The sequence below is a fragment of the Erpetoichthys calabaricus genome, chromosome 6 (genome assembly GCF_900747795.2).
Source record: "Erpetoichthys calabaricus chromosome 6, fErpCal1.3, whole genome shotgun sequence".
Classification (NCBI taxonomy): domain Eukaryota; kingdom Metazoa; phylum Chordata; class Cladistia; order Polypteriformes; family Polypteridae; genus Erpetoichthys; species Erpetoichthys calabaricus.
In genome coordinates, this window is record NC_041399.2 from 7,515,337 (window position 1) to 7,526,835 (window position 11,499).

Genomic DNA, 11,499 nt, shown 5'->3' on the forward strand with positions numbered 1-11,499 from the left:
GAAAGATTAAAGAGCTGAGCCTTTACAGTTTAAGAAAAAGAAGATTAAGAGGAGACCTGAGTGAAGAGTTTAAAATTTTGAAGGGAATTAGTCCAGTGGATCGAGACGGTGACTTTAAAACGAGTTCATCAAGAACACAGGAACACAGTTGGAAACTAGTGAAGGGTAAATTTCACACAAACATTAGGAAGTTTTTCTTTACACAAAGAACGATAGACACTTGGAATAAACAACCAAGTAGTGCGGTAGACAGTAAGACTTTAGGGACTTTCAAAACTCGACTTGATGTTTTTGGAAGAAATAAGTGGAGAGGACTGGCGAGCTTTGTTGGGCTGAATGGCCTGTTCTCATCCAGATTGTTCTAATGGTCTAATGAATTTGCGCATCCTTCTTTGGTAACATCACCATAAGTCTTCTGTCCACCTGCCTGTCTCCCTTTGGCTCTACTTGTTTCTCCTGCCTTGTAAACTCTGTTCCCCTTCCACTTTCTCCCCCTGAATGATGGCTGGCCTACTTGGCACTCCAGAAGTCCACCACCAGCTCTTTAGCCTTGCTGATGTTGAGTTGCAGGTTGTCATCTTGGCACCAGAAGACCAAGTCCTCCATAACCTTCCCATACTCTGACTCCTCTCCATTATTAATGCAGCTTATGATGGAGGAGCCCTCTGAACATTCCTGTAGATGGCAAGCGCTGGTATTATACTGGAAGTCCATCGTGTTGAGGATAAATGGGAAGGGAGACAGGACAGCTCCCTGGGGGTCCATTTCTGACACACACTCCCTTAGCCTCACAAAACTGCTGTCTGTTTGTCAGGTAGGCCATGATATCCAGGAGATTGTGGCATCATCAAGATTCAAAAGCATCCAGAAAACAATGGAAAACAATAAATGTTAATCTTCAAACGAACAAAGAAGATTCAAAGAATCATTTGAAACACAAGCTGCCGGGCTTAACCAGAACATCTCACACCCAAACCGGGTACTGCTGGTGTCGCAAAACTTCTTCCCTAATCATTAACTTTACCAACGAGAGGATTCAAGCAAAAAAATATCTTTGGCAAGGGATATAGGAAAGAAAGATAAATATGCCAAGTCACAAAACACTAATTACCATTTATATGCCAAGGGCTGCTATTCTTCAAAAGGTCATTCAAATAAATACAAAAATATTTTAAATCGGATTCCTTAACTGGAAGCCTTTGGGAAGCTATGTGGATGCCTCGGAGTATTAGTGCAAGACTTTCCTGATAAGGTCACCATTTCCCCTGAAGTCTTTGAGTCATCTGAGGCAGTGGGGACCTACTGGCCCATCCGCATCTCTAAGCTAGTAACATAAATTGCTTGAACAAGTCTCTATAAAGGTGGGCTTCAGGTGCTCCACGACAAACTGAGTGGGAGAATGCATGAACCATTTAAACGCGATGAGCTGGATGTGATCTATCAGTATGAGCGAGGAAAAGCAAAAAGCCGTCTTACTTCTTACGGAAGTTCATCATTTTGAAACAAGAACTCTGTGTTTTGTTGTGGTGGGGTCCTAAAATGACCCTATTTTCCCTGTGTTATATGTTTTATTATATAGACCTTAAACGTACTCCTCGCTTGTGAGTATGTTTCCATCTTTATCTGGGAGATCGCTGCAGTTGATCTTGTGTGTATTGATGCTGACAAGGGCTATTGCTTAACCCTTTAACCGCCAACTCCCTAAATATTCCCCACGCCAGGCGAAATCTGAACAATTTTCGTTTTTTTACTTTTTTACATTTTTTTTACATTTTTTACATTTATTCAAGCAGTATTGACCACTAAATGTTGTGCAAGTTCTAGAAATGGGCAAACACATAATAAAACACAAAATGTACCTTTTCTCAGGCTTCTGGATTTATTGTCTACTACAAAACGGAACAGTCAAAAGTAATTCAAAAGTCAAAAGTAGTTCAGTCAATCATAGTTACATTTCCAGTATTTGAGTTTGCTGTGCCACAGGCCAAAGCAGGGAACTGCACAAAGCCCTGGATTGCTGGGACACTTTGAGCAGAAGGTCTTGACGTCTCTATGCTGACCCTTTTTGAACAGACACGACAGCGTTTTTCTGAAAGTCCAAAGTCCTTACATTCATCTGGCAGCACTGCTGAAATACTACTCATAGGATCCTCTTTGCCAGTGTATACACGAAATCTATAAATGTAACCTGAATTCTCAGCTAAGCAAAACATCTTGATACCAAACCGTGCCCTTTTCAATGGTAGATACTGTCGAAACTGTAAGCGGCCCTTCCACAACAATAAACTTTCATCAACTGCAACTGACGGTCCTGGTATGTAGGGCAACTGAAATGCTTCAAATAAATGATCAATCAAAGGACGTAGCTTGAACAAGCGGTCGTGGTTTGGATCTTTCTTATCTGGCTCATTTCTGTTGTCATTCAAATGAAAGAATTTCAGCAGCAAAGAGAATCGGTTACGTGTCATGACAGCTGCAAAAATAGGTGTTGCATACATAGGATCTGTAGACCAGTACATCTCAATTTCTGGTTTTCTGATTATTCCCATCAACATCAAAATCCCAATGAATTTTTTCATTTCGTTTTCATCAGTGTCAAACCAAGCACGAACACGGGAATGTGGAGGTAAATTGGGATTTTTCTCAATAAACTGTGCTGCATACAGATTTGTCTGATGAACAAAATGTCTGATCAAATCAGGTGACACAAACAGCTCATAAAACTGCTCAGCAGTGTAATTGTTTACATCAACAGTAAAGCCACACGTTGCCAAAAACGGATGCAGAAAAGGTAGTTCACCTCGGGCAGCAGTCCAGTTGAGATGCTGGGGATACACCCACTCATCGCCGTCATCCAATGCGTCTTCATTCACAGTATCATGCAGCGCACGTTGCTGCTCATCACTGTCACTAAAATCTTCTTCAGAACTGCTACAATCATGATCAGAACTGTCCAAAATCGCCTGCAAAGCCTCACTTGAAGTCAGTTTACGTTTCGCCATATTCACTGCTGTCACATGCGAATCACGTCACATGACCGGCCAAAACAACCACAGACTTGTCGAAATACAACGTACTAATAATACCCACGCCAAACTGTCAGTTATACTACTTGCCAGGCATTCATATAACCACAGGCAAATGTGCCGGATAATTCCGGCAGTATGGCGTTAGCAATAAAACAATGGTGCCGGATATATCTGGCAGAGGGCGGTTAAGGGGTAAGACTGTGAATGTGGTAATAACTCTTTTAAATGTTAGAAACACTGTGCGTTCCTGCATGTTCCAATCCAGGGTGTGACCGCAAGCTATAACGATCTATGAATGACCTCAAAATGAACTGCCATATTTCCTCTTTTTGTTTAAGAATAAAGACTGGTTATAAAAAGAGATAAACTTCTTGCTTCGGGCAGGTTGTCTGATCTGACCTGTCAGTAGCAACTTGAGCTGGCAGGCGGGCAGCCTCACTTCTCACCAAGAATAAAAGAAATTGCTTTTTACTTGTTATTGGTGTCCACCTTCTGTTGTTCGCGACTTCAGCGACCACAAGTGTCAGGAGTGATTTGTGAAAGACGGGTATCAGCAAGAGAGAAAGGGAAGGTCTACAGGACGGTAGTGAAACCAGTTATGTTATATGGCCTGGAGACGGTGGCACAGGAGACAGAGCTGGAGGTGGCAGAGTTAAAGATGTGAAGATTTGCATTGTGTGTGATGAGGATGGATAGGATTAGAAATGGGAGACAAAGTCAGAGAGGTGAGATTGCGTTGGTTTGGACATGTGCAGAGTAGAGATGCTGGGTATATTGGGAGAAGGGTGCTAAGAATACTGTGTTTCCCCGAAAATAAGCCCTAGCATGATTTTTCAGGATGCTTGTAATATAAGCCCTACTCCGAAAAATAAGCCCTAGTTACGATCCCACGCAGGTGCCTTTGGATGAGCGATAAACGCCTACCACTACTGTATGTACACAACTGAACAGGAAATAATACCGGTATTTTGACCCCCCGACAAGATGAGTGCAAAAAGAAAGAGCTATTCTGTCGAGTACAAGAAAGGAATTGTGGAGGAGTCCCAGGGCAAAAATCTTACTGCTTTCTGCAAAGAGAAGAAGTTGGATATCCGAATGCACTACGAGCAGGCTACTTGGACAAGAGGTGCTCATTTAATGAAAGTTCTGTTGCTAGACATGAGCGATTTGGGCCAATTGTTCTAAAGGAAATGGAGTCGCAAGAAATTCATAATGGAATTCGGGGTTTGGACAGTTATGATGATGTTCCAGAAGATGATGACATGACTGTATTTGAATAAATGTAGATTTTTGTTCAAGAATACTAGGGGGTTATGCCCCCGGCTCGCTTCACTTGCCCACCCCCCAGGGCACACTGCACGCCAGCCATTTCACGTTGTAAAGGGGGGATCTGAACTCACACTACGCGGTTAGATCAGCCGCTGTCTTTCTGCTGCCGAGCTGTGTGTTCTGCTTGTCGTGCTGCGTGTCAATCATTTAAAAGCCTGTGCAGCAGCTGTCCTTTTGTCTCACTGCCTTGTCTTGCGGGTCGTTAAAGTGTCTCTGAGAAAATCACGTATCGTCTCCTTCCAAGCCTTCCAAGATTTTTTTTATAATAGAGAGAAATGTAGATTTTTGTTCAAGAATAAATGTAGATTGTAGTTCATGGAAAAACAAGACATCCCCTTAAAATAGTGCGTCTTTTGAAGGAAAAATTAATATAAGACCCTGTCTTATTTTCGGGGAAACACGGTAGAGTTGCCAAGCAAGAGGAAAAGAGGAAGGCCTAAGAGAAGGTTTATGGATGTGGTGAGAGAGGACATGAAGGTGATGGGTGTGACAGAGCAAGATGACGAGGACAGAAAGATATGGGAGAAGATGATACACTGTGGCAACCCTAACGGGAGCAGACGAAAGAAGAAGAGTGTCTACTTTTCTCATGTGCTTATAATACTTTTCTAACACACTGAGATTACCAATTTTAAGAATACAATTTTCTATACTAGTTGGCTGGCTCGTCCTGCTTCACCACCCAGCACTGCTCTCTTTCTGTTCTCTCCCTCTATGCAATGTAGGCCTCTTTTGTTTTGGATGACTGGGTGCTGGTGTGATACCTCTGCCTACTCCGGGGTGTGAATGAGGCACCTGACTGATTTACTTGGCATTTGCATGTGAGTGTGTGATCAGCCAAGCACCCCAATCAATCCCCGGAGTGAAACACACTCACTCACACCCACGCCCAATCACAGCCTGCACTCTCTTGGACGTAATTATTCATTTAAAACTTGCACTTCATCACGGCACTTGTATCACACTATGGTATAACGTAAGAGTAAAAGCGCTCCTGCTTGTTCTCTTTGGTGTAAATATGGGAGTTATAGTGGGGATGTGGGTCACTCAGTGCATGGTCCGTGGAATAAAAGAATCTGAAAGTGAGAATGGGGTCACAGTAGCACCTGTAACAAAACAGACAAGAACAAATGCAAAGCTTTGGGGACTGTCCCCATTTAGTTAAAGGTGAGTTAAGTGTTTGGTCTTTACAGACTTGAGTCCAGAATAGAACTGAGCAATGTTAAAATGGCAGACATATATATAAAATAGAACAACAGGAAATGATGGAACAAACAGGTGGCATTCTGGGATCGAAGTGACATCATCCGGAGGTGGGACTTTGAGGGGTGACATCATAAGCCGAAAGTGACTATTTGAAATAAGAATAGCAAGTTTTAATATGTCACTGTGCTCTTTGCAAATATCTCTCTCTATATCTATATATATAGTGGTGGATCGCCGGCATTTTACTCTGGCCCTCACCCCCAGGCCGCCAGGAGGAGCCCTCCGGACAGCATGATCGTGCCCCGAGTTCCAGCAGGGCCTCATGGACTTTGTAGTTTATATACACCGGGGCCACCGGGAGTCGCTGTAGGGGGGCTAGTGGGCTGTTATGTGCCCTATAACCCGGGAGTGCGTCATCATCACATGACAGGAAGGAACGACGTGCTTCCGGGCTGAAGAAAGGACTGTTTACCCTGACCCGGAGGGAATAATGACATGTGGGTTTGGCCAGGAACCACTTCCGGGTCAGGGGATATAAAAGAACTGTGGGAAAGCCCAGACACTGAGCTGAGCTGGGAGGTAGGAGGGCGAAGTGTCTGGGCGAGGAGGATTGGTGTTTGTATTGAGAGAATAGTGATTTATGAGTGTGGAGTGGAGGGTGCTTTGTGCGCAGTGTAATTATAAAATAAATAGTGTTTACACTTTCACCTGGTATTCAGAGTGGTACCTGAGGGTTCAAGAGGTGGACAAAGCCTCTATCTGTTACAATATAAAATTCTTTTCGCGTTTGAAATGGAAATTACGTATGACCACAGAGGAACAGGAAAAACATTCTTAATAAACCTGATTCTTGCCGAGAGAGCAAATGGTGACATAGCTCTGGCTGTAGCGTCATCGGGAATCGCTTCTACATTATTAGATGGAGGCCGTACAGCACATTCGACATTGCAATTACCATTAAACCTCGCTCAAGACGAAAATCTAATTTGCAACATACGCAAGGGCTCTGGAAAGGCAAAAGTCTTGCAACATCCAAAGATAATAGTTTGGGATGAGTGCACCATGGCACATAAAAGAGCTTATGAAGCCTTGGACCGAACAATGCAAGATCTCAGAGATCCTACCAAAATAATGGGAGGTACTGTCGTTTTACTCGCAGGAGATTTTCGTCAAACATTACCAGTTATTCCATGAGGGACACCAGCAGATGAACTCAACGCGTGTTTAAAATCCATGCTTCTCCCACGGTCAGTTATATGTCGCGTGTTCTCAGGTAGGTACACCAAAAAATGTATACATTTATGCACGTAATGGGCAAACAAAAAATGTAGTATACCCGAAAGCACTGCAGTAGTACTCAATGTATCTTTACTTCTTAAATGTTAATGTTTTACTGTTTAATAATTTATACGTTTCTTATATGTTGTTCAAATTTTTTTATCAAAATACCAGTAACGGCGCACTGCACGATAACGTGCAGTGAATACACTTGACTTGATCGCTCCTGGTTCTCCTCCTCTTTCTATGTACGTTTAGCATTCGTTTGCTCAGAGGTTGATGTGCTTGCTGCTTCCTGAGCAGCTCTTCGTTACTCCACCCTAGCGGCCCGCTGCTTCTCTTCTTTCGTTGGCATCTTTTCGCGTTAAAACTGATTAAGTTAGTTTTTGTGTTGCAATTACGTTTTCTTTAACATTTCACTTAAGCTGGCACAATCTGCCTCAAGAATGATTAGCGAAGGTGGTGGGCAATGAGAACGGCGCCCGTACGCATACGCACACGGCCGCCCTGCTGCGTGGTGCCAAGAGTTGATTCTACAATAAAATAAAATAAAAATAAAAAGAGTGATAAAATCATCACCACAAAAGCGGATAGTAGACGTCACATAGTATATCTGTACCAAATTTCAACTCAATAGGTGAAACGGTTTGCGAGCTACAGGTGATTTAAAATCAAGGACAGACAAACGAACAGCCATGGTAGCGTATTATAGAAGAAGATTTTACCGTTTAATCATTTTTATTTATCTGCAATGTGCTTCTTATATATTACTTCTTATTCTCATATGATAAAGATGTTAATAATGTTTATATTGATTTCTATGTTATTGTAAATGCTCTTTATTTGTTGAAAAATAAAATTGGCTATTAACAAACTTATTTTATAAATACTACATTTTATTTTTTTCCCTTGCACTCAGTGAGCGAAGCCACTGGGTAATCAGCTAGTATATATATATATATATATATATATATATATATATATATATATATATATATATATATATATATATATATAAAATACAACATCTGTCTGTCTATATGTTTGTCTGAATGTCTGCCCGCTTTACACGAGAGAACTACTTAACAAATTTAGATCTGATTTTTTTCTATAATTTGAAAAATTATAGGGCGCTCAGTCGGCCCCTCAATTTGTCATTTGCTGTTTCCCACTTGCCTGCCAGAGCGCTGCCACTCGCCATCCTTCATACCGGACAGCATACAAGATGTCACGGGCTCAACAAGCAGCCGGTGAAGAGTTTCACAAGTAGCCTCCAGGGGTCTTTTTCATTGTCATTTTTTTTCCCCAGCAGTGCTAAATCAACTGATTATCAGTTGTGATTGAAATCCCAGCAGCCAAAGAGGATTTTAAAGCCCCAAATTCTCTACAATTGATAGTCTGCTAAACCCAGGTCACTCAATGGAATGCCTCCGAAAAAACTTAACAGTGAAACTATATTTTTTAATCACAAAATTAATATTAGAAATATTATCCCCAATACTGATCCTCAAAAACTTCGGTACTCCATTATAAACAAATTTAAATTCTTTCACCAGGATAGATTTAGCTGATTTATATAAAATAATAATAAAACAACTGAGACCCTCCACCTGCGTCCTTGACCCAATACTAACAAGTTTTTTCGAAGAAGAATCTGATATGCTAATTGACAGTATTCTTGACATAGTAAATTCATCATTAGATACGGGGGTCTTCCCAGACTGTCTTAAGACTGCTGTAGTTAAACCCCTACTCAAGAAAAATAATCTCAACTCTTCTGCTTTTGAAAATTTTAGACCCATTTCTAACCTTCCTTTCTTAAGTAAAATCCTAGAAAAGGCATTCAGAATGCAGCTAAATGACCACCTCAATAAACATTCTGTTATTGACAAGTTTCAGTCGAGTTTCAGAACAAATCACAGTACAGGAACTGCACTCGTTAAAGTAGTAAATGACTTGTGAGTTAATGCAGACAGAGGCCGTTTATCTGTTCTCATCCTCTGAGATCTGAGTGCCGCATTTGATACCATTGATCACAATATTCTTAGAAATCGCCTTAGTCAGTGGGTGGGCCGCTCTGGCAGTGTATTAAATTGGTTTGAGTCTCACTTAACAGGTAGAAAATTCTTTGTCAGTTGTGGTAATTATACTTCAAAGACCCCTGATAGTCTATATGGTAGTCCACAAGGGTCTCTCTGGGGGTCCACTGCTTTTTTCGATCTCTATGGTTCCATGAGGTCAGATTATCTCGGGGGCATAACATGAGTTACCATAGCTATGCTGATGACACACAACTGTATTTATCAATAGCACCTGATGACCCCGACTCTCTTGATTCACTGAACCCAATGTCTTACAGTCATATGAAAAAGTTTGGGAACCCCTCTTAATTCTTTGGATTTTTGTTTATCATTGGCTGAGTTTTCAAAGTAGCAACTTCCTTTTAATATCTGACATGCCTTATGGAAACAGTAGGATTTCAGCAGTGACATTACATTTATTGGATTAAGAGAAAATATGCAATATGCATCATAACAAAATTAGACAGGTGCATAAATTTGGGCACTTCAAAAGAGATATGACGTCAATACTTACTGTAGTTGAGCCTCCTTTTGTTAATCTAACAGCCTCTAGACGTTGTCCTCCTATAGCCTTTGATGAGTGTCTGGATTCTGGATGGAGGTCTTGTTCACCATTCTTCATACCAAATCTCTCCAGTTCAGTTCAATTTGATGGACAGCCTGCTTCAAATCATCCCATAGATTTTCGATGATATTCAAGTCAGGGGACTGTGACGGCCATTCCAGAACATTGTACTTCTCCCTCTGCGTGAATGCCTTTGTAGATTTACAACTGTGTTTTGGGTCATTGTCTTGCTGGAATATCCAACCCCTGCGTAACTTCAACTTTGTGACTGATGCTTGAACATTATCCTGAAGAATTTGTTGATATTGGGGTGAATTCAGAATAAAACTTCTCCATATTATTCTACCAATGTGCAATATAGACCTTAAGTCAACAAGTGCAATTTGTATATTTATCACTATTCGGTTTGTTATTATTTTCTCTCTTCTTGTCTTTTTGTCTTTTTAACTCTTATTCCTCACACTGAGTCGATTGCACCTTCAATTTCATTGTTCCATTGTAAAAGTGACAATGACAATAAAGATCTATCTATCTATCTATCTATCTATCTATCTATCTATCTATCTATCTATCTATCTATCTATCTATCTATCTATCTATCTATCTATCTATCTATCTATCTATCTGTCTAATTCATCCGACCCTCAACTGTAACAAGGGCCCCAGTCCCTGAACTAGCCACACAGCCCCACAGCATGATGGAACCTCCACCAAATTTGACAGTAGGTAGCAGGTGTTTTTCTTGTAATGCGGTGATCTTCTTCCACCAAGCAAAGTGCTTTTTGTTATAAGCAAATAACTAAATAAATAATTTTTGTCTCCTCAGTCCAAAGCACTTTGTTCCAAAATGAATCTGGCTTGTCTAAATGAGCATTGGCATACAACAAGCGACTCTGTTTGTGGCGTAAGTGCAGAAAGGGCTTCTTTCTCATCACCCTGCCATACAGATGTTCTTTGTGCAAATTGTGCTGAATTGTAGAACGATGTACAGATACACCATCTGCAGAGAGATGTTCTTGCAGGTCTTTGGAGGTGATCTATGGGTTGTCTGTAACCATTCTCACAATCCTGCTCATATACCGCTCCTGTATTTCTCTTGACCTGACGGACCTGCTGGGTTTAACAGCAACTGTGCCTGTGGCCTTCCATTTCCTGATTCCATTCCTTACAGTTGAAACTGACAGCTTAAACCTCTGAGATGGCTTTTTGTAGCCTTCCCCTAAACCAGGAGATTCAACAATCTTTGTTTTCAGATCTTTGGAGAGTTGCTTTGAGGATCCCATGCTGTCACTCTTCAGAGGAGAGTCAAAGGGAAGGAATCACAACTTGTAATTGACCACCTTAAATACCTTTATATCTCATGATTGGACACACTTGTTTATGAAGTTCAAGGCTCAACGAGCTCATCAACCAATCAGCATTGAGCAGTGACAGGCATTCAAATCAGCAAAATGACAAGGGGACCCACATTTGAGCACAGCCAGTTTTTCACATTTGATTTAATTTCATACAACTAAATACTGCTTCACTAAAAATTGTTGGTCGGAAAACACAGCAGTACTCAGATGTTCCTAGGAAATTAAAGACATACCACTGTTATCTTTTTTGTTGAAAGGAGAATCAATTATTATGCAGGCTGAGAGGGGCTCCCAAACTTTTTCATATGACTGTATTTGTGTTTCTGAGTTGATGAGTAGTAATTTTCACAAACTAAATAAGGAGAAATCGGAAATCTTAGTTTTTGGGAAAAATGGACATAGTGAGGGTATCAGAAATAAACTTGATCCATTAGGATTAAAAGTCAAGACAGAGGTAAAGAATTTAGGGTTAATTATTGACTCTGACCTAAATTTTAAATCACATATTAATCAGATTACTAAGACAGCATTTTTCACTTAAGAAATATAACAAAAGTTAGACCTCTTATACCTCTGCAAGATGCTGAAAAATTAGTTCATGCTTTTGTTTTCAGTCAGCTAGATTACTGTAACGCACTCCTCTCAGGACCACC